Here is a 20,404-nt window from a genome sequence, read left to right as displayed (position 1 = left end):
TGTCATAATTCATTGACGCATTATAAAGGATTAGGAAAAAGATAAAAAGCAGCTTACGGCCATACCTCTCTGGTTCCGCCCGATCTCGTCTGATCTCGGAAGCTAAGCAGAGCAGGGCCTGGTTAGTACCTGGATGGAAGACCGCCTGGGAATCCCAGGTGCCGTAAGCTTTTTCACTTCTCTCTCCGAAAGCCGCCGAGCGCCGCAGATTGTACACCTACAAATTACAAAAAGAATATCACATTGTTGAAGAGATGCATGTTTAGTGTTGTTTTAACGTTGGATATGAAAGGAAATTAGACAATATTATCCAAAATGATTCCGTTTCATGATTGCTAAATTAGTGTTGATCAACATTTACGATTGGCATACTATTGTTTGTAATTTAGCCGTTGAAATACAGGTGCTAACCCAACATGTTAGAATTGCCAGTGAAGAAAAGTAAAGTTACCTTCAGGCTTTAGGAACCTCTCTTGCCAATGCTAAGAACTGCTTCAATTTTAGAAAAAGAAACTTCTGATTATCTTTGACACGTTTTAAAGGATTAGGAAAAAGATGAAAAGCAGCTTACGGCCATACCTCTCTGGTTCCGCCCGATCTCGTCTGATCTCGGAAGCTAAGCAGAGCAGGGCCTGGTTAGTACCTGGATGGAAGACCGCCTGGGAATCCCAGGTGCCGTAAGCTTTTTCACTTCTCTCTCTGAAAGCCGCCCAGCGCCGTAGATTGTACACCTACACAATTGTAAAAAAAATGTCACATTGTAGAAGAGATGCAATAGGAAGAAGATGAAAGGTGGCTTACGTCCATACCATCGTCAGGCCATTTGAGGTGGCGGGGACTGCAATGGCCATTCACCGATTGGCTGGGACCCCTGGGCGGGTCTTCTCTAGTCCATCCAATTTTCGGCATGGGATGTCACAGCCTTCTTTGCATACCCTTATTTAACCCACACAAAGATGCCAACGGCAGGCGTGTCATAATTCATTGACGCATTATAAAGGATTAGGAAAAAGATAAAAAGCAGCTTACGGCCATACCTCTCTGGTTCCGCCCGATCTCGTCTGATCTCGGAAGCTAAGCAGAGCAGGGCCTGGTTAGTACCTGGATGGAAGACCGCCTGGGAATCCCAGGTGCCGTAAGCTTTTTCACTTCTCTCTCCGAAAGCCGCCGAGCGCCGCAGATTGTACACCTACAAATTACAAAAAGAATATCACATTGTTGAAGAGATGCATGTTTAGTGTTGTTTTAACGTTGGATATGAAAGGAAATTAGACAATATTATCCAAAATGATTCCGTTTCATGATTGCTAAATTAGTGTTGATCAACATTTACGATTGGCATACTATTGTTTGTAATTTAGCCGTTGAAATACAGGTGCTAACCCAACATGTTAGAATTGCCAGTGAAGAAAAGTAAAGTTACCTTCAGGCTTTAGGAACCTCTCTTGCCAATGCTAAGAACTGCTTCAATTTTAGAAAAAGAAACTTCTGATTATCTTTGACACGTTTTAAAGGATTAGGAAAAAGATGAAAAGCAGCTTACGGCCATACCTCTCTGGTTCCGCCCGATCTCGTCTGATCTCGGAAGCTAAGCAGAGCAGGGCCTGGTTAGTACCTGGATGGAAGACCGCCTGGGAATCCCAGGTGCCGTAAGCTTTTTCACTTCTCTCTCCGAAAGCCGCCGAGCGCCGCAGATTGTACACCTACAAATTACAAAAAGAATATCACATTGTTGAAGAGATGCATGTTTAGTGTTGTTTTAACGTTGGATATGAAAGGAAATTAGACAATATTATCCAAAATGATTCCGTTTCATGATTGCTAAATTAGTGTTGATCAACATTTACGATTGGCATACTATTGTTTGTAATTTAGCCGTTGAAATACAGGTGCTAACCCAACATGTTAGAATTGCCAGTGAAGAAAAGTAAAGTTACCTTCAGGCTTTAGGAACCTCTCTTGCCAATGCTAAGAACTGCTTCAATTTTAGAAAAAGAAACTTCTGATTATCTTTGACACGTTTTAAAGGATTAGGAAAAAGATGAAAAGCAGCTTACGGCCATACCTCTCTGGTTCCGCCCGATCTCGTCTGATCTCGGAAGCTAAGCAGAGCAGGGCCTGGTTAGTACCTGGATGGAAGACCGCCTGGGAATCCCAGGTGCCGTAAGCTTTTTCACTTCTCTCTCTGAAAGCCGCCCAGCGCCGTAGATTGTACACCTACACAATTGTAAAAAAAATGTCACATTGTAGAAGAGATGCAATAGGAAGAAGATGAAAGGTGGCTTACGTCCATACCATCGTCAGGCCATTTGAGGTGGCGGGGACTGCAATGGCCATTCACCGATTGGCTGGGACCCCTGGGCGGGTCTTCTCTAGTCCATCCAATTTTCGGCATGGGATGTCACAGCCTTCTTTGCATACCCTTATTTAACCCACACAAAGATGCCAACGGCAGGCGTGTCATAATTCATTGACGCATTATAAAGGATTAGGAAAAAGATAAAAAGCAGCTTACGGCCATACCTCTCTGGTTCCGCCCGATCTCGTCTGATCTCGGAAGCTAAGCAGAGCAGGGCCTGGTTAGTACCTGGATGGAAGACCGCCTGGGAATCCCAGGTGCCGTAAGCTTTTTCACTTCTCTCTCCGAAAGCCGCCGAGCGCCGCAGATTGTACACCTACAAATTACAAAAAGAATATCACATTGTTGAAGAGATGCATGTTTAGTGTTGTTTTAACGTTGGATATGAAAGGAAATTAGACAATAATATCCAAAATGATTCCGTTTCATGATTGCTAAATTAGTGTTGATCAACATTTACGATTGGCATACTATTGTTTGTAATTTAGCCGTTGAAATACAGGTGCTAACCCAACATGTTAGAATTGCCAGTGAAGAAAAGTAAAGTTACCTTCAGGCTTTAGGAACCTCTCTTGCCAATGCTAAGAACTGCTTCAATTTTAGAAAAAGAAACTTCTGATTATCTTTGACACGTTTTAAAGGATTAGGAAAAAGATGAAAAGCAGCTTACGGCCATACCTCTCTGGTTCCGCCCGATCTCGTCTGATCTCGGAAGCTAAGCAGAGCAGGGCCTGGTTAGTACCTGGATGGAAGACCGCCTGGGAATCCCAGGTGCCGTAAGCTTTTTCACTTCTCTCTCTGAAAGCCGCCCAGCGCCGTAGATTGTACACCTACACAATTGTAAAAAAAATGTCACATTGTAGAAGAGATGCAATAGGAAGAAGATGAAAGGTGGCTTACGTCCATACCATCGTCAGGCCATTTGAGGTGGCGGGGACTGCAATGGCCATTCACCGATTGGCTGGGACCCCTGGGCGGGTCTTCTCTAGTCCATCCAATTTTCGGCATGGGATGTCACAGCCTTCTTTGCATACCCTTATTTAACCCACACAAAGATGCCAACGGCAGGCGTGTCATAATTCATTGACGCATTATAAAGGATTAGGAAAAAGATAAAAAGCAGCTTACGGCCATACCTCTCTGGTTCCGCCCGATCTCGTCTGATCTCGGAAGCTAAGCAGAGCAGGGCCTGGTTAGTACCTGGATGGAAGACCGCCTGGGAATCCCAGGTGCCGTAAGCTTTTTCACTTCTCTCTCCGAAAGCCGCCGAGCGCCGCAGATTGTACACCTACAAATTACAAAAAGAATATCACATTGTTGAAGAGATGCATGTTTAGTGTTGTTTTAACGTTGGATATGAAAGGAAATTAGACAATATTATCCAAAATGATTCCGTTTCATGATTGCTAAATTAGTGTTGATCAACATTTACGATTGGCATACTATTGTTTGTAATTTAGCCGTTGAAATACAGGTGCTAACCCAACATGTTAGAATTGCCAGTGAAGAAAAGTAAAGTTACCTTCAGGCTTTAGGAACCTCTCTTGCCAATGCTAAGAACTGCTTCAATTTTAGAAAAAGAAACTTCTGATTATCTTTGACACGTTTTAAAGGATTAGGAAAAAGATGAAAAGCAGCTTACGGCCATACCTCTCTGGTTCCGCCCGATCTCGTCTGATCTCGGAAGCTAAGCAGAGCAGGGCCTGGTTAGTACCTGGATGGAAGACCGCCTGGGAATCCCAGGTGCCGTAAGCTTTTTCACTTCTCTCTCTGAAAGCCGCCCAGCGCCGTAGATTGTACACCTACACAATTGTAAAAAAAATGTCACATTGTAGAAGAGATGCAATAGGAAGAAGATGAAAGGTGGCTTACGTCCATACCATCGTCAGGCCATTTGAGGTGGCGGGGACTGCAATGGCCATTCACCGATTGGCTGGGACCCCTGGGCGGGTCTTCTCTAGTCCATCCAATTTTCGGCATGGGATGTCACAGCCTTCTTTGCATACCCTTATTTAACCCACACAAAGATGCCAACGGCAGGCGTGTCATAATTCATTGACGCATTATAAAGGATTAGGAAAAAGATAAAAAGCAGCTTACGGCCATACCTCTCTGGTTCCGCCCGATCTCGTCTGATCTCGGAAGCTAAGCAGAGCAGGGCCTGGTTAGTACCTGGATGGAAGACCGCCTGGGAATCCCAGGTGCCGTAAGCTTTTTCACTTCTCTCTCCGAAAGCCGCCGAGCGCCGCAGATTGTACACCTACAAATTACAAAAAGAATATCACATTGTTGAAGAGATGCATGTTTAGTGTTGTTTTAACGTTGGATATGAAAGGAAATTAGACAATATTATCCAAAATGATTCCGTTTCATGATTGCTAAATTAGTGTTGATCAACATTTACGATTGGCATACTATTGTTTGTAATTTAGCCGTTGAAATACAGGTGCTAACCCAACATGTTAGAATTGCCAGTGAAGAAAAGTAAAGTTACCTTCAGGCTTTAGGAACCTCTCTTGCCAATGCTAAGAACTGCTTCAATTTTAGAAAAAGAAACTTCTGATTATCTTTGACACGTTTTAAAGGATTAGGAAAAAGATGAAAAGCAGCTTACGGCCATACCTCTCTGGTTCCGCCCGATCTCGTCTGATCTCGGAAGCTAAGCAGAGCAGGGCCTGGTTAGTACCTGGATGGAAGACCGCCTGGGAATCCCAGGTGCCGTAAGCTTTTTCACTTCTCTCTCCGAAAGCCGCCGAGCGCCGCAGATTGTACACCTACAAATTACAAAAAGAATATCACATTGTTGAAGAGATGCATGTTTAGTGTTGTTTTAACGTTGGATATGAAAGGAAATTAGACAATATTATCCAAAATGATTCCGTTTCATGATTGCTAAATTAGTGTTGATCAACATTTACGATTGGCATACTATTGTTTGTAATTTAGCCGTTGAAATACAGGTGCTAACCCAACATGTTAGAATTGCCAGTGAAGAAAAGTAAAGTTACCTTCAGGCTTTAGGAACCTCTCTTGCCAATGCTAAGAACTGCTTCAATTTTAGAAAAAGAAACTTCTGATTATCTTTGACACGTTTTAAAGGATTAGGAAAAAGATGAAAAGCAGCTTACGGCCATACCTCTCTGGTTCCGCCCGATCTCGTCTGATCTCGGAAGCTAAGCAGAGCAGGGCCTGGTTAGTACCTGGATGGAAGACCGCCTGGGAATCCCAGGTGCCGTAAGCTTTTTCACTTCTCTCTCTGAAAGCCGCCCAGCGCCGTAGATTGTACACCTACACAATTGTAAAAAAAATGTCACATTGTAGAAGAGATGCAATAGGAAGAAGATGAAAGGTGGCTTACGTCCATACCATCGTCAGGCCATTTGAGGTGGCGGGGACTGCAATGGCCATTCACCGATTGGCTGGGACCCCTGGGCGGGTCTTCTCTAGTCCATCCAATTTTCGGCATGGGATGTCACAGCCTTCTTTGCATACCCTTATTTAACCCACACAAAGATGCCAACGGCAGGCGTGTCATAATTCATTGACGCATTATAAAGGATTAGGAAAAAGATAAAAAGCAGCTTACGGCCATACCTCTCTGGTTCCGCCCGATCTCGTCTGATCTCGGAAGCTAAGCAGAGCAGGGCCTGGTTAGTACCTGGATGGAAGACCGCCTGGGAATCCCAGGTGCCGTAAGCTTTTTCACTTCTCTCTCCGAAAGCCGCCGAGCGCCGCAGATTGTACACCTACAAATTACAAAAAGAATATCACATTGTTGAAGAGATGCATGTTTAGTGTTGTTTTAACGTTGGATATGAAAGGAAATTAGACAATATTATCCAAAATGATTCCGTTTCATGATTGCTAAATTAGTGTTGATCAACATTTACGATTGGCATACTATTGTTTGTAATTTAGCCGTTGAAATACAGGTGCTAACCCAACATGTTAGAATTGCCAGTGAAGAAAAGTAAAGTTACCTTCAGGCTTTAGGAACCTCTCTTGCCAATGCTAAGAACTGCTTCAATTTTAGAAAAAGAAACTTCTGATTATCTTTGACACGTTTTAAAGGATTAGGAAAAAGATGAAAAGCAGCTTACGGCCATACCTCTCTGGTTCCGCCCGATCTCGTCTGATCTCGGAAGCTAAGCAGAGCAGGGCCTGGTTAGTACCTGGATGGAAGACCGCCTGGGAATCCCAGGTGCCGTAAGCTTTTTCACTTCTCTCTCCGAAAGCCGCCGAGCGCCGCAGATTGTACACCTACAAATTACAAAAAGAATATCACATTGTTGAAGAGATGCATGTTTAGTGTTGTTTTAACGTTGGATATGAAAGGAAATTAGGCAATATTATCCAAAATGATTCCGTTTCATGATTGCTAAATTAGTGTTGATCAACATTTAAGATTGGCATACTATTGTTTGTAATTTAGCCGTTGAAATACAGGTGCTAACCCAACATGTTAGAATTGCCAGTGAAGAAAAGTAAAGTTACCTTCAGGCTTTAGGAACCTCTCTTGCCAATGCTAAGAACTGCTTCAATTTTAGAAAAAGAAACTTCTGATTATCTTTGACACGTTTTAAAGGATTAGGAAAAAGATGAAAAGCAGCTTACGGCCATACCTCTCTGGTTCCGCCCGATCTCGTCTGATCTCGGAAGCTAAGCAGAGCAGGGCCTGGTTAGTACCTGGATGGAAGACCGCCTGGGAATCCCAGGTGCCGTAAGCTTTTTCACTTCTCTCTCTGAAAGCCGCCCAGCGCCGTAGATTGTACACCTACACAATTGTAAAAAAAATGTCACATTGTAGAAGAGATGCAATAGGAAGAAGATGAAAGGTGGCTTACGTCCATACCATCGTCAGGCCATTTGAGGTGGCGGGGACTGCAATGGCCATTCACCGATTGGCTGGGACCCCTGGGCGGGTCTTCTCTAGTCCATCCAATTTTCGGCATGGGATGTCACAGCCTTCTTTGCATACCCTTATTTAACCCACACAAAGATGCCAACGGCAGGCGTGTCATAATTCATTGACGCATTATAAAGGATTAGGAAAAAGATAAAAAGCAGCTTACGGCCATACCTCTCTGGTTCCGCCCGATCTCGTCTGATCTCGGAAGCTAAGCAGAGCAGGGCCTGGTTAGTACCTGGATGGAAGACCGCCTGGGAATCCCAGGTGCCGTAAGCTTTTTCACTTCTCTCTCCGAAAGCCGCCGAGCGCCGCAGATTGTACACCTACAAATTACAAAAAGAATATCACATTGTTGAAGAGATGCATGTTTAGTGTTGTTTTAACGTTGGATATGAAAGGAAATTAGACAATAATATCCAAAATGATTCCGTTTCATGATTGCTAAATTAGTGTTGATCAACATTTACGATTGGCATACTATTGTTTGTAATTTAGCCGTTGAAATACAGGTGCTAACCCAACATGTTAGAATTGCCAGTGAAGAAAAGTAAAGTTACCTTCAGGCTTTAGGAACCTCTCTTGCCAATGCTAAGAACTGCTTCAATTTTAGAAAAAGAAACTTCTGATTATCTTTGACACGTTTTAAAGGATTAGGAAAAAGATGAAAAGCAGCTTACGGCCATACCTCTCTGGTTCCGCCCGATCTCGTCTGATCTCGGAAGCTAAGCAGAGCAGGGCCTGGTTAGTACCTGGATGGAAGACCGCCTGGGAATCCCAGGTGCCGTAAGCTTTTTCACTTCTCTCTCTGAAAGCCGCCCAGCGCCGTAGATTGTACACCTACACAATTGTAAAAAAAATGTCACATTGTAGAAGAGATGCAATAGGAAGAAGATGAAAGGTGGCTTACGTCCATACCATCGTCAGGCCATTTGAGGTGGCGGGGACTGCAATGGCCATTCACCGATTGGCTGGGACCCCTGGGCGGGTCTTCTCTAGTCCATCCAATTTTCGGCATGGGATGTCACAGCCTTCTTTGCATACCCTTATTTAACCCACACAAAGATGCCAACGGCAGGCGTGTCATAATTCATTGACGCATTATAAAGGATTAGGAAAAAGATAAAAAGCAGCTTACGGCCATACCTCTCTGGTTCCGCCCGATCTCGTCTGATCTCGGAAGCTAAGCAGAGCAGGGCCTGGTTAGTACCTGGATGGAAGACCGCCTGGGAATCCCAGGTGCCGTAAGCTTTTTCACTTCTCTCTCCGAAAGCCGCCGAGCGCCGCAGATTGTACACCTACAAATTACAAAAAGAATATCACATTGTTGAAGAGATGCATGTTTAGTGTTGTTTTAACGTTGGATATGAAAGGAAATTAGACAATAATATCCAAAATGATTCCGTTTCATGATTGCTAAATTAGTGTTGATCAACATTTACGATTGGCATACTATTGTTTGTAATTTAGCCGTTGAAATACAGGTGCTAACCCAACATGTTAGAATTGCCAGTGAAGAAAAGTAAAGTTACCTTCAGGCTTTAGGAACCTCTCTTGCCAATGCTAAGAACTGCTTCAATTTTAGAAAAAGAAACTTCTGATTATCTTTGACACGTTTTAAAGGATTAGGAAAAAGATGAAAAGCAGCTTACGGCCATACCTCTCTGGTTCCGCCCGATCTCGTCTGATCTCGGAAGCTAAGCAGAGCAGGGCCTGGTTAGTACCTGGATGGAAGACCGCCTGGGAATCCCAGGTGCCGTAAGCTTTTTCACTTCTCTCTCTGAAAGCCGCCCAGCGCCGTAGATTGTACACCTACACAATTGTAAAAAAAATGTCACATTGTAGAAGAGATGCAATAGGAAGAAGATGAAAGGTGGCTTACGTCCATACCATCGTCAGGCCATTTGAGGTGGCGGGGACTGCAATGGCCATTCACCGATTGGCTGGGACCCCTGGGCGGGTCTTCTCTAGTCCATCCAATTTTCGGCATGGGATGTCACAGCCTTCTTTGCATACCCTTATTTAACCCACACAAAGATGCCAACGGCAGGCGTGTCATAATTCATTGACGCATTATAAAGGATTAGGAAAAAGATAAAAAGCAGCTTACGGCCATACCTCTCTGGTTCCGCCCGATCTCGTCTGATCTCGGAAGCTAAGCAGAGCAGGGCCTGGTTAGTACCTGGATGGAAGACCGCCTGGGAATCCCAGGTGCCGTAAGCTTTTTCACTTCTCTCTCCGAAAGCCGCCGAGCGCCGCAGATTGTACACCTACAAATTACAAAAAGAATATCACATTGTTGAAGAGATGCATGTTTAGTGTTGTTTTAACGTTGGATATGAAAGGAAATTAGACAATATTATCCAAAATGATTCCGTTTCATGATTGCTAAATTAGTGTTGATCAACATTTACGATTGGCATACTATTGTTTGTAATTTAGCCGTTGAAATACAGGTGCTAACCCAACATGTTAGAATTGCCAGTGAAGAAAAGTAAAGTTACCTTCAGGCTTTAGGAACCTCTCTTGCCAATGCTAAGAACTGCTTCAATTTTAGAAAAAGAAACTTCTGATTATCTTTGACACGTTTTAAAGGATTAGGAAAAAGATGAAAAGCAGCTTACGGCCATACCTCTCTGGTTCCGCCCGATCTCGTCTGATCTCGGAAGCTAAGCAGAGCAGGGCCTGGTTAGTACCTGGATGGAAGACCGCCTGGGAATCCCAGGTGCCGTAAGCTTTTTCACTTCTCTCTCCGAAAGCCGCCGAGCGCCGCAGATTGTACACCTACAAATTACAAAAAGAATATCACATTGTTGAAGAGATGCATGTTTAGTGTTGTTTTAACGTTGGATATGAAAGGAAATTAGACAATATTATCCAAAATGATTCCGTTTCATGATTGCTAAATTAGTGTTGATCAACATTTACGATTGGCATACTATTGTTTGTAATTTAGCCGTTGAAATACAGGTGCTAACCCAACATGTTAGAATTGCCAGTGAAGAAAAGTAAAGTTACCTTCAGGCTTTAGGAACCTCTCTTGCCAATGCTAAGAACTGCTTCAATTTTAGAAAAAGAAACTTCTGATTATCTTTGACACGTTTTAAAGGATTAGGAAAAAGATGAAAAGCAGCTTACGGCCATACCTCTCTGGTTCCGCCCGATCTCGTCTGATCTCGGAAGCTAAGCAGAGCAGGGCCTGGTTAGTACCTGGATGGAAGACCGCCTGGGAATCCCAGGTGCCGTAAGCTTTTTCACTTCTCTCTCTGAAAGCCGCCCAGCGCCGTAGATTGTACACCTACACAATTGTAAAAAAATGTCACATTGTAGAAGAGATGCAATAGGAAGAAGATGAAAGGTGGCTTACGTCCATACCATCGTCAGGCCATTTGAGGTGGCGGGGACTGCAATGGCCATTCACCGATTGGCTGGGACCCCTGGGCGGGTCTTCTCTAGTCCATCCAATTTTCGGCATGGGATGTCACAGCCTTCTTTGCATACCCTTATTTAACCCACACAAAGATGCCAACGGCAGGCGTGTCATAATTCATTGACGCATTATAAAGGATTAGGAAAAAGATAAAAAGCAGCTTACGGCCATACCTCTCTGGTTCCGCCCGATCTCGTCTGATCTCGGAAGCTAAGCAGAGCAGGGCCTGGTTAGTACCTGGATGGAAGACCGCCTGGGAATCCCAGGTGCCGTAAGCTTTTTCACTTCTCTCTCCGAAAGCCGCCGAGCGCCGCAGATTGTACACCTACAAATTACAAAAAGAATATCACATTGTTGAAGAGATGCATGTTTAGTGTTGTTTTAACGTTGGATATGAAAGGAAATTAGACAATAATATCCAAAATGATTCCGTTTCATGATTGCTAAATTAGTGTTGATCAACATTTACGATTGGCATACTATTGTTTGTAATTTAGCCGTTGAAATACAGGTGCTAACCCAACATGTTAGAATTGCCAGTGAAGAAAAGTAAAGTTACCTTCAGGCTTTAGGAACCTCTCTTGCCAATGCTAAGAACTGCTTCAATTTTAGAAAAAGAAACTTCTGATTATCTTTGACACGTTTTAAAGGATTAGGAAAAAGATGAAAAGCAGCTTACGGCCATACCTCTCTGGTTCCGCCCGATCTCGTCTGATCTCGGAAGCTAAGCAGAGCAGGGCCTGGTTAGTACCTGGATGGAAGACCGCCTGGGAATCCCAGGTGCCGTAAGCTTTTTCACTTCTCTCTCTGAAAGCCGCCCAGCGCCGTAGATTGTACACCTACACAATTGTAAAAAAAATGTCACATTGTAGAAGAGATGCAATAGGAAGAAGATGAAAGGTGGCTTACGTCCATACCATCGTCAGGCCATTTGAGGTGGCGGGGACTGCAATGGCCATTCACCGATTGGCTGGGACCCCTGGGCGGGTCTTCTCTAGTCCATCCAATTTTCGGCATGGGATGTCACAGCCTTCTTTGCATACCCTTATTTAACCCACACAAAGATGCCAACGGCAGGCGTGTCATAATTCATTGACGCATTATAAAGGATTAGGAAAAAGATAAAAAGCAGCTTACGGCCATACCTCTCTGGTTCCGCCCGATCTCGTCTGATCTCGGAAGCTAAGCAGAGCAGGGCCTGGTTAGTACCTGGATGGAAGACCGCCTGGGAATCCCAGGTGCCGTAAGCTTTTTCACTTCTCTCTCCGAAAGCCGCCGAGCGCCGCAGATTGTACACCTACAAATTACAAAAAGAATATCACATTGTTGAAGAGATGCATGTTTAGTGTTGTTTTAACGTTGGATATGAAAGGAAATTAGACAATAATATCCAAAATGATTCCGTTTCATGATTGCTAAATTAGTGTTGATCAACATTTACGATTGGCATACTATTGTTTGTAATTTAGCCGTTGAAATACAGGTGCTAACCCAACATGTTAGAATTGCCAGTGAAGAAAAGTAAAGTTACCTTCAGGCTTTAGGAACCTCTCTTGCCAATGCTAAGAACTGCTTCAATTTTAGAAAAAGAAACTTCTGATTATCTTTGACACGTTTTAAAGGATTAGGAAAAAGATGAAAAGCAGCTTACGGCCATACCTCTCTGGTTCCGCCCGATCTCGTCTGATCTCGGAAGCTAAGCAGAGCAGGGCCTGGTTAGTACCTGGATGGAAGACCGCCTGGGAATCCCAGGTGCCGTAAGCTTTTTCACTTCTCTCTCTGAAAGCCGCCCAGCGCCGTAGATTGTACACCTACACAATTGTAAAAAAAATGTCACATTGTAGAAGAGATGCAATAGGAAGAAGATGAAAGGTGGCTTACGTCCATACCATCGTCAGGCCATTTGAGGTGGCGGGGACTGCAATGGCCATTCACCGATTGGCTGGGACCCCTGGGCGGGTCTTCTCTAGTCCATCCAATTTTCGGCATGGGATGTCACAGCCTTCTTTGCATACCCTTATTTAACCCACACAAAGATGCCAACGGCAGGCGTGTCATAATTCATTGACGCATTATAAAGGATTAGGAAAAAGATAAAAAGCAGCTTACGGCCATACCTCTCTGGTTCCGCCCGATCTCGTCTGATCTCGGAAGCTAAGCAGAGCAGGGCCTGGTTAGTACCTGGATGGAAGACCGCCTGGGAATCCCAGGTGCCGTAAGCTTTTTCACTTCTCTCTCCGAAAGCCGCCGAGCGCCGCAGATTGTACACCTACAAATTACAAAAAGAATATCACATTGTTGAAGAGATGCATGTTTAGTGTTGTTTTAACGTTGGATATGAAAGGAAATTAGACAATATTATCCAAAATGATTCCGTTTCATGATTGCTAAATTAGTGTTGATCAACATTTACGATTGGCATACTATTGTTTGTAATTTAGCCGTTGAAATACAGGTGCTAACCCAACATGTTAGAATTGCCAGTGAAGAAAAGTAAAGTTACCTTCAGGCTTTAGGAACCTCTCTTGCCAATGCTAAGAACTGCTTCAATTTTAGAAAAAGAAACTTCTGATTATCTTTGACACGTTTTAAAGGATTAGGAAAAAGATGAAAAGCAGCTTACGGCCATACCTCTCTGGTTCCGCCCGATCTCGTCTGATCTCGGAAGCTAAGCAGAGCAGGGCCTGGTTAGTACCTGGATGGAAGACCGCCTGGGAATCCCAGGTGCCGTAAGCTTTTTCACTTCTCTCTCTGAAAGCCGCCCAGCGCCGTAGATTGTACACCTACACAATTGTAAAAAAAATGTCACATTGTAGAAGAGATGCAATAGGAAGAAGATGAAAGGTGGCTTACGTCCATACCATCGTCAGGCCATTTGAGGTGGCGGGGACTGCAATGGCCATTCACCGATTGGCTGGGACCCCTGGGCGGGTCTTCTCTAGTCCATCCAATTTTCGGCATGGGATGTCACAGCCTTCTTTGCATACCCTTATTTAACCCACACAAAGATGCCAACGGCAGGCGTGTCATAATTCATTGACGCATTATAAAGGATTAGGAAAAAGATAAAAAGCAGCTTACGGCCATACCTCTCTGGTTCCGCCCGATCTCGTCTGATCTCGGAAGCTAAGCAGAGCAGGGCCTGGTTAGTACCTGGATGGAAGACCGCCTGGGAATCCCAGGTGCCGTAAGCTTTTTCACTTCTCTCTCCGAAAGCCGCCGAGCGCCGCAGATTGTACACCTACAAATTACAAAAAGAATATCACATTGTTGAAGAGATGCATGTTTAGTGTTGTTTTAACGTTGGATATGAAAGGAAATTAGACAATATTATCCAAAATGATTCCGTTTCATGATTGCTAAATTAGTGTTGATCAACATTTACGATTGGCATACTATTGTTTGTAATTTAGCCGTTGAAATACAGGTGCTAACCCAACATGTTAGAATTGCCAGTGAAGAAAAGTAAAGTTACCTTCAGGCTTTAGGAACCTCTCTTGCCAATGCTAAGAACTGCTTCAATTTTAGAAAAAGAAACTTCTGATTATCTTTGACACGTTTTAAAGGATTAGGAAAAAGATGAAAAGCAGCTTACGGCCATACCTCTCTGGTTCCCCCCGATCTCGTCTGATCTCGGAAGCTAAGCAGAGCAGGGCCTGGTTAGTACCTGGATGGAAGACCGCCTGGGAATCCCAGGTGCCGTAAGCTTTTTCACTTCTCTCTCCGAAAGCCGCCGAGCGCCGCAGATTGTACACCTACAAATTACAAAAAGAATATCACATTGTTGAAGAGATGCATGTTTAGTGTTGTTTTAACGTTGGATATGAAAGGAAATTAGACAATAATATCCAAAATGATTCCGTTTCATGATTGCTAAATTAGTGTTGATCAACATTTACGATTGGCATACTATTGTTTGTAATTTAGCCGTTGAAATACAGGTGCTAACCCAACATGTTAGAATTGCCAGTGAAGAAAAGTAAAGTTACCTTCAGGCTTTAGGAACCTCTCTTGCCAATGCTAAGAACTGCTTCAATTTTAGAAAAAGAAACTTCTGATTATCTTTGACACGTTTTAAAGGATTAGGAAAAAGATGAAAAGCAGCTTACGGCCATACCTCTCTGGTTCCGCCCGATCTCGTCTGATCTCGGAAGCTAAGCAGAGCAGGGCCTGGTTAGTACCTGGATGGAAGACCGCCTGGGAATCCCAGGTGCCGTAAGCTTTTTCACTTCTCTCTCTGAAAGCCGCCCAGCGCCGTAGATTGTACACCTACACAATTGTAAAAAAAATGTCACATTGTAGAAGAGATGCAATAGGAAGAAGATGAAAGGTGGCTTACGTCCATACCATCGTCAGGCCATTTGAGGTGGCGGGGACTGCAATGGCCATTCACCGATTGGCTGGGACCCCTGGGCGGGTCTTCTCTAGTCCATCCAATTTTCGGCATGGGATGTCACAGCCTTCTTTGCATACCCTTATTTAACCCACACAAAGATGCCAACGGCAGGCGTGTCATAATTCATTGACGCATTATAAAGGATTAGGAAAAAGATAAAAAGCAGCTTACGGCCATACCTCTCTGGTTCCGCCCGATCTCGTCTGATCTCGGAAGCTAAGCAGAGCAGGGCCTGGTTAGTACCTGGATGGAAGACCGCCTGGGAATCCCAGGTGCCGTAAGCTTTTTCACTTCTCTCTCCGAAAGCCGCCGAGCGCCGCAGATTGTACACCTACAAATTACAAAAAGAATATCACATTGTTGAAGAGATGCATGTTTAGTGTTGTTTTAACGTTGGATATGAAAGGAAATTAGACAATATTATCCAAAATGATTCCGTTTCATGATTGCTAAATTAGTGTTGATCAACATTTACGATTGGCATACTATTGTTTGTAATTTAGCCGTTGAAATACAGGTGCTAACCCAACATGTTAGAATTGCCAGTGAAGAAAAGTAAAGTTACCTTCAGGCTTTAGGAACCTCTCTTGCCAATGCTAAGAACTGCTTCAATTTTAGAAAAAGAAACTTCTGATTATCTTTGACACGTTTTAAAGGATTAGGAAAAAGATGAAAAGCAGCTTACGGCCATACCTCTCTGGTTCCGCCCGATCTCGTCTGATCTCGGAAGCTAAGCAGAGCAGGGCCTGGTTAGTACCTGGATGGAAGACCGCCTGGGAATCCCAGGTGCCGTAAGCTTTTTCACTTCTCTCTCTGAAAGCCGCCCAGCGCCGTAGATTGTACACCTACACAATTGTAAAAAAAATGTCACATTGTAGAAGAGATGCAATAGGAAGAAGATGAAAGGTGGCTTACGTCCATACCATCGTCAGGCCATTTGAGGTGGCGGGGACTGCAATGGCCATTCACCGATTGGCTGGGACCCCTGGGCGGGTCTTCTCTAGTCCATCCAATTTTCGGCATGGGATGTCACAGCCTTCTTTGCATACCCTTATTTAACCCACACAAAGATGCCAACGGCAGGCGTGTCATAATTCATTGACGCATTATAAAGGATTAGGAAAAAGATAAAAAGCAGCTTACGGCCATACCTCTCTGGTTCCGCCCGATCTCGTCTGATCTCGGAAGCTAAGCAGAGCAGGGCCTGGTTAGTACCTGGATGGAAGACCGCCTGGGAATCCCAGGTGCCGTAAGCTTTTTCACTTCTCTCTCCGAAAGCCGCCGAGCGCCGCAGATTGTACACCTACAAATTACAAAAAGAATATCACATTGTTGAAGAGATGCATGTTTAGTGTTGTTTTAACGTTGGATATGAAAGGAAATTAGACAATATTATCCAAAATGATTCCGTTTCATGATTGCTAAATTAGTGTTGATCAACATTTACGATTGGCATACTATTGTTTGTAATTTAGCCGTTGAAATACAGGTGCTAACCCAACATGTTAGAATTGCCAGTGAAGAAAAGTAAAGTTACCTTCAGGCTTTAGGAACCTCTCTTGCCAATGCTAAGAACTGCTTCAATTTTAGAAAAAGAAACTTCTGATTATCTTTGACACGTTTTAAAGGATTAGGAAAAAGATGAAAAGCAGCTTACGGCCATACCTCTCTGGTTCCGCCCGATCTCGTCTGATCTCGGAAGCTAAGCAGAGCAGGGCCTGGTTAGTACCTGGATGGAAGACCGCCTGGGAATCCCAGGTGCCGTAAGCTTTTTCACTTCTCTCTCCGAAAGCCGCCGAGCGCCGCAGATTGTACACCTACAAATTACAAAAAGAATATCACATTGTTGAAGAGATGCATGTTTAGTGTTGTTTTAACGTTGGATATGAAAGGAAATTAGGCAATATTATCCAAAATGATTCCGTTTCATGATTGCTAAATTAGTGTTGATCAACATTTACGATTGGCATACTATTGTTTGTAATTTAGCCGTTGAAATACAGGTGCTAACCCAACATGTTAGAATTGCCAGTGAAGAAAAGTAAAGTTACCTTCAGGCTTTAGGAACCTCTCTTGCCAATGCTAAGAACTGCTTCAATTTTAGAAAAAGAAACTTCTGATTATCTTTGACACGTTTTAAAGGATTAGGAAAAAGATGAAAAGCAGCTTACGGCCATACCTCTCTGGTTCCGCCCGATCTCGTCTGATCTCGGAAGCTAAGCAGAGCAGGGCCTGGTTAGTACCTGGATGGAAGACCGCCTGGGAATCCCAGGTGCCGTAAGCTTTTTCACTTCTCTCTCTGAAAGCCGCCCAGCGCCGTAGATTGTACACCTACACAATTGTAAAAAAAATGTCACATTGTAGAAGAGATGCAATAGGAAGAAGATGAAAGGTGGCTTACGTCCATACCATCGTCAGGCCATTTGAGGTGGCGGGGACTGCAATGGCCATTCACCGATTGGCTGGGACCCCTGGGCGGGTCTTCTCTAGTCCATCCAATTTTCGGCATGGGATGTCACAGCCTTCTTTGCATACCCTTATTTAACCCACACAAAGATGCCAACGGCAGGCGTGTCATAATTCATTGACGCATTATAAAGGATTAGGAAAAAGATAAAAAGCAGCTTACGGCCATACCTCTCTGGTTCCGCCCGATCTCGTCTGATCTCGGAAGCTAAGCAGAGCAGGGCCTGGTTAGTACCTGGATGGAAGACCGCCTGGGAATCCCAGGTGCCGTAAGCTTTTTCACTTCTCTCTCCGAAAGCCGCCGAGCGCCGCAGATTGTACACCTACAAATTACAAAAAGAATATCACATTGTTGAAGAGATGCATGTTTAGTGTTGTTTTAACGTTGGATATGAAAGGAAATTAGACAATAATATCCAAAATGATTCCGTTTCATGATTGCTAAATTAGTGTTGATCAACATTTACGATTGGCATACTATTGTTTGTAATTTAGCCGTTGAAATACAGGTGCTAACCCAACATGTTAGAATTGCCAGTGAAGAAAAGTAAAGTTACCTTCAGGCTTTAGGAACCTCTCTTGCCAATGCTAAGAACTGCTTCAATTTTAGAAAAAGAAACTTCTGATTATCTTTGACACGTTTTAAAGGATTAGGAAAAAGATGAAAAGCAGCTTACGGCCATACCTCTCTGGTTCCGCCCGATCTCGTCTGATCTCGGAAGCTAAGCAGAGCAGGGCCTGGTTAGTACCTGGATGGAAGACCGCCTGGGAATCCCAGGTGCCGTAAGCTTTTTCACTTCTCTCTCTGAAAGCCGCCCAGCGCCGTAGATTGTACACCTACACAATTGTAAAAAAAATGTCACATTGTAGAAGAGATGCAATAGGAAGAAGATGAAAGGTGGCTTACGTCCATACCATCGTCAGGCCATTTGAGGTGGCGGGGACTGCAATGGCCATTCACCGATTGGCTGGGACCCCTGGGCGGGTCTTCTCTAGTCCATCCAATTTTCGGCATGGGATGTCACAGCCTTCTTTGCATACCCTTATTTAACCCACACAAAGATGCCAACGGCAGGCGTGTCATAATTCATTGACGCATTATAAAGGATTAGGAAAAAGATAAAAAGCAGCTTACGGCCATACCTCTCTGGTTCCGCCCGATCTCGTCTGATCTCGGAAGCTAAGCAGAGCAGGGCCTGGTTAGTACCTGGATGGAAGACCGCCTGGGAATCCCAGGTGCCGTAAGCTTTTTCACTTCTCTCTCCGAAAGCCGCCGAGCGCCGCAGATTGTACACCTACAAATTACAAAAAGAATATCACATTGTTGAAGAGATGCATGTTTAGTGTTGTTTTAACGTTGGATATGAAAGGAAATTAGACAATATTATCCAAAATGATTCCGTTTCATGATTGCTAAATTAGTGTTGATCAACATTTACGATTGGCATACTATTGTTTGTAATTTAGCCGTTGAAATACAGGTGCTAACCCAACATGTTAGAATTGCCAGTGAAGAAAAGTAAAGTTACCTTCAGGCTTTAGGAACCTCTCTTGCCAATGCTAAGAACTGCTTCAATTTTAGAAAAAGAAACTTCTGATTATCTTTGACACGTTTTAAAGGATTAGGAAAAAGATGAAAAGCAGCTTACGGCCATACCTCTCTGGTTCCGCCCGATCTCGTCTGATCTCGGAAGCTAAGCAGAGCAGGGCCTGGTTAGTACCTGGATGGAAGACCGCCTGGGAATCCCAGGTGCCGTAAGCTTTTTCACTTCTCTCTCCGAAAGCCGCCGAGCGCCGCAGATTGTACACCTACAAATTACAAAAAGAATATCACATTGTTGAAGAGATGCATGTTTAGTGTTGTTTTAACGTTGGATATGAAAGGAAATTAGACAATATTATCCAAAATGATTCCGTTTCATGATTGCTAAATTAGTGTTGATCAACATTTACGATTGGCATACTATTGTTTGTAATTTAGCCGTTGAAATACAGGTGCTAACCCAACATGTTAGAATTGCCAGTGAAGAAAAGTAAAGTTACCTTCAGGCTTTAGGAACCTCTCTTGCCAATGCTAAGAACTGCTTCAATTTTAGAAAAAGAAACTTCTGATTATCTTTGACACGTTTTAAAGGATTAGGAAAAAGATGAAAAGCAGCTTACGGCCATACCTCTCTGGTTCCGCCCGATCTCGTCTGATCTCGGAAGCTAAGCAGAGCAGGGCCTGGTTAGTACCTGGATGGAAGACCGCCTGGGAATCCCAGGTGCCGTAAGCTTTTTCACTTCTCTCTCTGAAAGCCGCCCAGCGCCGTAGATTGTACACCTACACAATTGTAAAAAAATGTCACATTGTAGAAGAGATGCAATAGGAAGAAGATGAAAGGTGGCTTACGTCCATACCATCGTCAGGCCATTTGAGGTGGCGGGGACTGCAATGGCCATTCACCGATTGGCTGGGACCCCTGGGCGGGTCTTCTCTAGTCCATCCAATTTTCGGCATGGGATGTCACAGCCTTCTTTGCATACCCTTATTTAACCCACACAAAGATGCCAACGGCAGGCGTGTCATAATTCATTGACGCATTATAAAGGATTAGGAAAAAGATAAAAAGCAGCTTACGGCCATACCTCTCTGGTTCCGCCCGATCTCGTCTGATCTCGGAAGCTAAGCAGAGCAGGGCCTGGTTAGTACCTGGATGGAAGACCGCCTGGGAATCCCAGGTGCCGTAAGCTTTTTCACTTCTCTCTCCGAAAGCCGCCGAGCGCCGCAGATTGTACACCTACAAATTACAAAAAGAATATCACATTGTTGAAGAGATGCATGTTTAGTGTTGTTTTAACGTTGGA

General features: G+C 43.9%; 42 non-coding genes across 42 annotated transcripts; all 42 read left to right on the top strand.

Annotated features, from left to right (window-relative positions):
- Positions 1-51: 51 nt before the first annotated feature.
- On the top strand, positions 52-170 carry LOC134119753 (5S ribosomal RNA). The gene has a single exon (XR_009951302.1). It is a non-coding gene; the product is annotated as a 5S ribosomal RNA (ribosomal RNA).
- Positions 171-565: 395 nt separating this feature from the next.
- Positions 566-684, top strand: LOC134119752 (5S ribosomal RNA). The gene has a single exon (XR_009951301.1). It is a non-coding gene; the product is annotated as a 5S ribosomal RNA (ribosomal RNA).
- Positions 685-1,023: 339 nt separating this feature from the next.
- Positions 1,024-1,142, top strand: LOC134119751 (5S ribosomal RNA). The gene has a single exon (XR_009951300.1). It is a non-coding gene; the product is annotated as a 5S ribosomal RNA (ribosomal RNA).
- Positions 1,143-1,537: 395 nt separating this feature from the next.
- LOC134119749 (5S ribosomal RNA) lies at positions 1,538-1,656 on the top strand. The gene has a single exon (XR_009951298.1). It is a non-coding gene; the product is annotated as a 5S ribosomal RNA (ribosomal RNA).
- Positions 1,657-2,051: 395 nt separating this feature from the next.
- LOC134119748 (5S ribosomal RNA) lies at positions 2,052-2,170 on the top strand. Its single transcript, XR_009951297.1, has one exon. It is a non-coding gene; the product is annotated as a 5S ribosomal RNA (ribosomal RNA).
- Positions 2,171-2,509: 339 nt separating this feature from the next.
- Positions 2,510-2,628, top strand: LOC134119747 (5S ribosomal RNA). Its single transcript, XR_009951296.1, has one exon. It is a non-coding gene; the product is annotated as a 5S ribosomal RNA (ribosomal RNA).
- A 395-nt stretch (positions 2,629-3,023) lies between these two features.
- On the top strand, positions 3,024-3,142 carry LOC134119746 (5S ribosomal RNA). The gene has a single exon (XR_009951295.1). It is a non-coding gene; the product is annotated as a 5S ribosomal RNA (ribosomal RNA).
- A 339-nt stretch (positions 3,143-3,481) lies between these two features.
- LOC134119745 (5S ribosomal RNA) lies at positions 3,482-3,600 on the top strand. Its single transcript, XR_009951294.1, has one exon. It is a non-coding gene; the product is annotated as a 5S ribosomal RNA (ribosomal RNA).
- A 395-nt stretch (positions 3,601-3,995) lies between these two features.
- On the top strand, positions 3,996-4,114 carry LOC134119743 (5S ribosomal RNA). Its single transcript, XR_009951292.1, has one exon. It is a non-coding gene; the product is annotated as a 5S ribosomal RNA (ribosomal RNA).
- Positions 4,115-4,453: 339 nt separating this feature from the next.
- LOC134119742 (5S ribosomal RNA) lies at positions 4,454-4,572 on the top strand. Its single transcript, XR_009951291.1, has one exon. It is a non-coding gene; the product is annotated as a 5S ribosomal RNA (ribosomal RNA).
- A 395-nt stretch (positions 4,573-4,967) lies between these two features.
- On the top strand, positions 4,968-5,086 carry LOC134119741 (5S ribosomal RNA). Its single transcript, XR_009951290.1, has one exon. It is a non-coding gene; the product is annotated as a 5S ribosomal RNA (ribosomal RNA).
- A 395-nt stretch (positions 5,087-5,481) lies between these two features.
- LOC134119740 (5S ribosomal RNA) lies at positions 5,482-5,600 on the top strand. Its single transcript, XR_009951289.1, has one exon. It is a non-coding gene; the product is annotated as a 5S ribosomal RNA (ribosomal RNA).
- A 339-nt stretch (positions 5,601-5,939) lies between these two features.
- On the top strand, positions 5,940-6,058 carry LOC134119739 (5S ribosomal RNA). The gene has a single exon (XR_009951288.1). It is a non-coding gene; the product is annotated as a 5S ribosomal RNA (ribosomal RNA).
- A 395-nt stretch (positions 6,059-6,453) lies between these two features.
- LOC134119737 (5S ribosomal RNA) lies at positions 6,454-6,572 on the top strand. Its single transcript, XR_009951286.1, has one exon. It is a non-coding gene; the product is annotated as a 5S ribosomal RNA (ribosomal RNA).
- Positions 6,573-6,967: 395 nt separating this feature from the next.
- LOC134119736 (5S ribosomal RNA) lies at positions 6,968-7,086 on the top strand. The gene has a single exon (XR_009951285.1). It is a non-coding gene; the product is annotated as a 5S ribosomal RNA (ribosomal RNA).
- A 339-nt stretch (positions 7,087-7,425) lies between these two features.
- LOC134119735 (5S ribosomal RNA) lies at positions 7,426-7,544 on the top strand. Its single transcript, XR_009951284.1, has one exon. It is a non-coding gene; the product is annotated as a 5S ribosomal RNA (ribosomal RNA).
- A 395-nt stretch (positions 7,545-7,939) lies between these two features.
- On the top strand, positions 7,940-8,058 carry LOC134119734 (5S ribosomal RNA). The gene has a single exon (XR_009951283.1). It is a non-coding gene; the product is annotated as a 5S ribosomal RNA (ribosomal RNA).
- Positions 8,059-8,397: 339 nt separating this feature from the next.
- On the top strand, positions 8,398-8,516 carry LOC134119733 (5S ribosomal RNA). The gene has a single exon (XR_009951282.1). It is a non-coding gene; the product is annotated as a 5S ribosomal RNA (ribosomal RNA).
- Positions 8,517-8,911: 395 nt separating this feature from the next.
- Positions 8,912-9,030, top strand: LOC134119732 (5S ribosomal RNA). The gene has a single exon (XR_009951281.1). It is a non-coding gene; the product is annotated as a 5S ribosomal RNA (ribosomal RNA).
- A 339-nt stretch (positions 9,031-9,369) lies between these two features.
- Positions 9,370-9,488, top strand: LOC134119731 (5S ribosomal RNA). Its single transcript, XR_009951280.1, has one exon. It is a non-coding gene; the product is annotated as a 5S ribosomal RNA (ribosomal RNA).
- Positions 9,489-9,883: 395 nt separating this feature from the next.
- LOC134119730 (5S ribosomal RNA) lies at positions 9,884-10,002 on the top strand. The gene has a single exon (XR_009951279.1). It is a non-coding gene; the product is annotated as a 5S ribosomal RNA (ribosomal RNA).
- A 395-nt stretch (positions 10,003-10,397) lies between these two features.
- LOC134119729 (5S ribosomal RNA) lies at positions 10,398-10,516 on the top strand. Its single transcript, XR_009951278.1, has one exon. It is a non-coding gene; the product is annotated as a 5S ribosomal RNA (ribosomal RNA).
- Positions 10,517-10,854: 338 nt separating this feature from the next.
- On the top strand, positions 10,855-10,973 carry LOC134119728 (5S ribosomal RNA). Its single transcript, XR_009951277.1, has one exon. It is a non-coding gene; the product is annotated as a 5S ribosomal RNA (ribosomal RNA).
- A 395-nt stretch (positions 10,974-11,368) lies between these two features.
- Positions 11,369-11,487, top strand: LOC134119726 (5S ribosomal RNA). The gene has a single exon (XR_009951275.1). It is a non-coding gene; the product is annotated as a 5S ribosomal RNA (ribosomal RNA).
- Positions 11,488-11,826: 339 nt separating this feature from the next.
- LOC134119725 (5S ribosomal RNA) lies at positions 11,827-11,945 on the top strand. The gene has a single exon (XR_009951274.1). It is a non-coding gene; the product is annotated as a 5S ribosomal RNA (ribosomal RNA).
- A 395-nt stretch (positions 11,946-12,340) lies between these two features.
- LOC134119724 (5S ribosomal RNA) lies at positions 12,341-12,459 on the top strand. Its single transcript, XR_009951273.1, has one exon. It is a non-coding gene; the product is annotated as a 5S ribosomal RNA (ribosomal RNA).
- A 339-nt stretch (positions 12,460-12,798) lies between these two features.
- Positions 12,799-12,917, top strand: LOC134119723 (5S ribosomal RNA). The gene has a single exon (XR_009951272.1). It is a non-coding gene; the product is annotated as a 5S ribosomal RNA (ribosomal RNA).
- A 395-nt stretch (positions 12,918-13,312) lies between these two features.
- Positions 13,313-13,431, top strand: LOC134119722 (5S ribosomal RNA). The gene has a single exon (XR_009951271.1). It is a non-coding gene; the product is annotated as a 5S ribosomal RNA (ribosomal RNA).
- A 339-nt stretch (positions 13,432-13,770) lies between these two features.
- LOC134119721 (5S ribosomal RNA) lies at positions 13,771-13,889 on the top strand. The gene has a single exon (XR_009951270.1). It is a non-coding gene; the product is annotated as a 5S ribosomal RNA (ribosomal RNA).
- A 395-nt stretch (positions 13,890-14,284) lies between these two features.
- On the top strand, positions 14,285-14,403 carry LOC134120198 (5S ribosomal RNA). The gene has a single exon (XR_009951747.1). It is a non-coding gene; the product is annotated as a 5S ribosomal RNA (ribosomal RNA).
- Positions 14,404-14,798: 395 nt separating this feature from the next.
- LOC134119720 (5S ribosomal RNA) lies at positions 14,799-14,917 on the top strand. Its single transcript, XR_009951269.1, has one exon. It is a non-coding gene; the product is annotated as a 5S ribosomal RNA (ribosomal RNA).
- Positions 14,918-15,256: 339 nt separating this feature from the next.
- LOC134119719 (5S ribosomal RNA) lies at positions 15,257-15,375 on the top strand. Its single transcript, XR_009951268.1, has one exon. It is a non-coding gene; the product is annotated as a 5S ribosomal RNA (ribosomal RNA).
- A 395-nt stretch (positions 15,376-15,770) lies between these two features.
- Positions 15,771-15,889, top strand: LOC134119718 (5S ribosomal RNA). The gene has a single exon (XR_009951267.1). It is a non-coding gene; the product is annotated as a 5S ribosomal RNA (ribosomal RNA).
- A 339-nt stretch (positions 15,890-16,228) lies between these two features.
- LOC134119717 (5S ribosomal RNA) lies at positions 16,229-16,347 on the top strand. The gene has a single exon (XR_009951266.1). It is a non-coding gene; the product is annotated as a 5S ribosomal RNA (ribosomal RNA).
- A 395-nt stretch (positions 16,348-16,742) lies between these two features.
- Positions 16,743-16,861, top strand: LOC134119715 (5S ribosomal RNA). The gene has a single exon (XR_009951264.1). It is a non-coding gene; the product is annotated as a 5S ribosomal RNA (ribosomal RNA).
- A 395-nt stretch (positions 16,862-17,256) lies between these two features.
- Positions 17,257-17,375, top strand: LOC134119714 (5S ribosomal RNA). The gene has a single exon (XR_009951263.1). It is a non-coding gene; the product is annotated as a 5S ribosomal RNA (ribosomal RNA).
- Positions 17,376-17,714: 339 nt separating this feature from the next.
- On the top strand, positions 17,715-17,833 carry LOC134119713 (5S ribosomal RNA). Its single transcript, XR_009951262.1, has one exon. It is a non-coding gene; the product is annotated as a 5S ribosomal RNA (ribosomal RNA).
- Positions 17,834-18,228: 395 nt separating this feature from the next.
- Positions 18,229-18,347, top strand: LOC134119712 (5S ribosomal RNA). The gene has a single exon (XR_009951261.1). It is a non-coding gene; the product is annotated as a 5S ribosomal RNA (ribosomal RNA).
- A 339-nt stretch (positions 18,348-18,686) lies between these two features.
- Positions 18,687-18,805, top strand: LOC134119711 (5S ribosomal RNA). The gene has a single exon (XR_009951260.1). It is a non-coding gene; the product is annotated as a 5S ribosomal RNA (ribosomal RNA).
- A 395-nt stretch (positions 18,806-19,200) lies between these two features.
- On the top strand, positions 19,201-19,319 carry LOC134119710 (5S ribosomal RNA). Its single transcript, XR_009951259.1, has one exon. It is a non-coding gene; the product is annotated as a 5S ribosomal RNA (ribosomal RNA).
- Positions 19,320-19,714: 395 nt separating this feature from the next.
- LOC134119709 (5S ribosomal RNA) lies at positions 19,715-19,833 on the top strand. The gene has a single exon (XR_009951258.1). It is a non-coding gene; the product is annotated as a 5S ribosomal RNA (ribosomal RNA).
- Positions 19,834-20,171: 338 nt separating this feature from the next.
- On the top strand, positions 20,172-20,290 carry LOC134119708 (5S ribosomal RNA). Its single transcript, XR_009951257.1, has one exon. It is a non-coding gene; the product is annotated as a 5S ribosomal RNA (ribosomal RNA).
- The last annotated feature ends 114 nt before the right edge of the window (positions 20,291-20,404 follow it).

Source organism: Pungitius pungitius, unplaced genomic scaffold (assembly GCF_949316345.1).
Source record: "Pungitius pungitius unplaced genomic scaffold, fPunPun2.1 scaffold_26, whole genome shotgun sequence".
NCBI classification, from domain to species: Eukaryota; Metazoa; Chordata; class Actinopteri; order Perciformes; family Gasterosteidae; genus Pungitius; species Pungitius pungitius.
This window is presented reverse-complemented; position numbering and strand designations above follow the sequence as displayed.